This window comes from Fukomys damarensis, unplaced genomic scaffold (assembly GCF_012274545.1).
Source record: "Fukomys damarensis isolate Sample0158 unplaced genomic scaffold, DMR_v1.0_HiC HiC_scaffold_16, whole genome shotgun sequence".
Taxonomy (NCBI): Eukaryota; Metazoa; Chordata; class Mammalia; order Rodentia; family Bathyergidae; genus Fukomys; species Fukomys damarensis.
This window is the reverse complement of record NW_022900928.1, coordinates 60,983,959-60,987,872: the sequence shown is the minus strand read 5'-3', so window position 1 is coordinate 60,987,872 and position 3,914 is coordinate 60,983,959.

Genomic DNA, 3,914 nt, shown 5'->3' with positions numbered 1-3,914 from the left:
TATCCAGCAGCAGAGCTGCACTATCCATCTGTGCAGATTGTGTACTGCACAACTGTAAAGGATACTATTTGCATTGTAATAGATATATGTATTATATAAATATTAAATAATAGAAATATTTCTTTATTACATAATAGCTATATATTTAATATAGGACTTCTATGAGACGCTAAAAAGGGTTATGAGGCAGGGACGACGTTTTCCAGTTTGCATATTGGTGCATCTGGTAGGGTCAAAAGTATATGGCCCCTTGTCCAATCTCTGTTTTCCAATTTTTACTCCAAATGCCCATGCTTCACAGGATCTTCACTTCACTTGCTTCCTTCTCTCATGCCACATATCCTCCCAACCTCACATCTTTCCTTTGGGGAGTGGCCCCTGCACTTTAACTTTAGCCCTCTCTAGGTGTCTGTCTGACCTCTGTCATCATCGTTACCTTGGAGGACACCTGCAGAAAGACTCCTTACAAAATGGCATTGTACTTTTCTCACTAGGGGGCCCCCAAGAGCCTATTAGCCCCCTTCATTGTCAAGAAGATTTAAGGTGCTAGAGGAGGCCCAGGAAGAAGCTTTACTGCCATGTGGTCCTGTCCTCTGCTATCCTTCCAACCAGGCCCTACAGCCAGGCATGACCGGAGGTTCTGGAAGACTCCATGAAACCCTCTCTCCTTCCTCTCCTTCATTTTTCAAAATCTCATTCTGCCTCCATTGAGTGATTTTCTTTCTTTCTTCTGAGCCCAAGCCTCTCCCTTGGTGGCTTAAGCCATAGCTTCTTATTCAGACCCACACGGAGAAGAGAGATGGCACTTGCTGTGCCCAGACCACCCCTGAACAAGATTTCTATATCAGTTATCTTCTCTCCATATAATATTTCCCAAAGCATGGAGTGGAGGGAGAAGAAACAACCTTTAAAAACCCTACCTGGGCACTCACAGTGAACTTTGATGTTCACCTGTCCCTCACTTCCTTAGGTCTCACTTCTCATTCACATATTTATTCTCTCTCCCAAAATTTTGACTGGCAAGATGGACTCTCATCCTTTAGCTTGTGCTTTCCTGAGCACTTCCTAAGGCCTATGGGGCTGCTGGTCAATCAGGTCTCTATCCTCTCTTCTGTTCATGGGCTCCCTCTTTCTCTACTGCTTTCTCTCCCTTCACATTCTCTCCCTTCCCTGCTCCCAGCCTCTCTGTCTTCTCCCTAAATAACACATCACCGTCTAACCAAATCAATCACCCTCGCTCACTATCCTCCCCAGGGGGCCTTTTTGGAGAACGTGGTACAATCTTCCTGTCACTTTATCATCTGCTGAAACCCAGCAGCGGAGAGAGGCAGTTGCTGTCAGCTCAGCATTATGAACAATCTATCTGGATGAGTGGAAGAGAGGGGAAGGCAAAGCAAACACAGACCTCCTCCTGGGTGCTGTCTTCACAAGACTGAGCCTGACTTTTCCACACAGCCTTCCCCGCCACACACCTGCATCTATGCAGAAGGCTCCAGGACCAGAGCTGTGGGCCTCGTCCTCTGGTGTTGTCAGGTCCCCACACTCACCCTGCCCTGCTCAGCTAATCCTGGCATTTAAAGGTGGAACCATAGAGGAGAAAACCAGGAGCTGGCGACAGAGACTGAGGTGAACAGGAGGCTGGAGGCTGGAGGAGGAGGTAGCACCAAAGGATTGAGGTGAGGCTTATCTGAGGTGCACACTGATCTGACCAGAGTGTGCTGGGGAAATGATGCTGCTGAGAAATGAACAGAGGGAGGAAGAGTGAAGAGGAAGAAGATGCAGATACTTTGGAATGTCTGAAGAATTGGCCAAAAAACAAACATTTCATTCTCTGGGCAGCAGGGATTTTTCTTGGTGCTATAGGTGGTCTAGCATTCTGGAACAAGTGTCATGGTCCATTTTGTGCTGCTGTCATAGAATACCGGAGAACTTGTATTGAATGGAAGTTTATGTGGACGTGATTCTGAAGTGTGGGAAATCCAAGATCAAAAGGCAACATCCCCTGAGGGCTTTCTTGTCATGTGCTTTCATGGCAAAGCAGGAAAGGTAGAGGGGTGGTTATGAACTCATCTTATTGAGAAACTTCTCCTCCAATTATGGCATTAATTTATTCATGAGTTCAGAATCCTCATGATATAATCACCCATCAAACTTCCTGACTCTCTGTGCTGAGGCATTGGGGATTAGCTAACACGTGAACTACAGGGGACACATTCAAACCATAGCCTAGGAGAGGCTATGTCTGTGCAGTGCTTGGGTAGGATGCCCCATTTCCAGTTGTATGCCACAGCCCATTTCTAAGCTGCCATCACCCCTGTTGTTACCCCTGCTTATATCACTTCAGGTCCAAGCTATCCCAAACCCTGTACTACACAATCCTACCTCAAACTGAGTTCCAAATTAGTCGCTCATACTCAGAATCCTTCAACAGCTCCCTAGTGCCTATCAGCAAATTCCTTGTTTTGACACAGCCTGCCACTCAAGGCTCCCATGCCTTACTGTCCTCTTTTGTTCTTGCTTTATTTCCACTTTGTGCAACCTAGGATCCAACTAAAATGTGGGATCCCTCCACAGAGAAAGGAGGGGTCCCTTGCTATGAATGCCATTATTGAGGGAACAGGTTCCTTTGAAGAGGATGAGTTCATCTCCTTTCTCCATTTCTGAGTCTGTGTCTCTCTACTGACCACACTATTATCACCTTTCTAGACCGAGATCAGAGGGTACCTCCAATAGGAAGTTTCTCTAATAGTGTTCTCCTTAGTATTTGACTTTTGCCTCTTGGATTACTTTTTATCTTTTGGCTATTTATGTGTGTATCCGACCACTCCCACCACACACAAATAGGGGCTCATCTAGCTGAGCTCATAACATTAAAGAGATCATGCAATCGGTAAGCATGTAATCTGTTCCCAGCTGGGGACTACCTTCAGTTACAGGTTAATGGACATAATTGGTTACCTATGCTTTTGCTCTCAGGAGGAAAAAATGAAAAGAAAAGGAAAAAAAGCTATACACAGGCATGCAGAGGAGCCTCCAAAAGATGGAGGAAAGCGATAAGCCAGTTGTTCATTTCTGACTCCTGAATTGTTTATTCTCAGCTTTCTTTCAGGCACAGAACACCTTCCACATCCTTACTGACAATTATCGAGGAAGCATTCAACTCCAACTGCCTTTAGTGCAGTCTAATTTTAACATTACCCTTGTTGTTTTTTAAAGTATGCAAATAAATTGAACTGACAGGTGCCTGCCTTTCTTTGCACCTGTCTGTCTGCCTCTCTTTCACTGGATGGGCCAGGAGATGCGTAGAATTTTGGGGCTGCTGCTCCACCTCTATTCTCTGAAAGCCTGCCAGATAGAACATAGGCTGCTTCTAGGATAAAAAAGGGAAAGTGACCCAAAATTGCCATAAACTTGTAAATCTGTTTAGCATGTGTAGATGTTGCATAGAGATCCAAGACTGCAAGTGTCCACCAGCATCAGCATCAAATAGTTTAAAGATACTGATTGATGAGCATGTAGATGCAGTGTGTTAGAATGCAGGACATATTAAACATGAGAAGCAAGGAAAAGGCAATGGGCTGTAGACACCAGCAGGAAAAAATGGCCAAACCTTTTATGCAAAAAGCCTTGGGGTAAAAAGACCACTGAGGAGTTCAGTACCTGGCGCACTGGCAGGACTTTTGGCTATGAGGAAGAAAGCAGCAGGGCTTTTTGTCATCTGCCTTATTCTTTATAACATTCTATAACAAGAGTTTGATTCTTGCTATCTTTAGCTGACTTGTGCCTGTTCTGTCCTTTAGTGGAGACAAGGAACTGCTAGTTCACTCAGTTTTGCTCTTTCTATAAAGATGAATGGCTAGTTTTCTTTTAAAATTAATGCCTTTCCATAAAACTGGGAAATAAAGGTAGCAGAA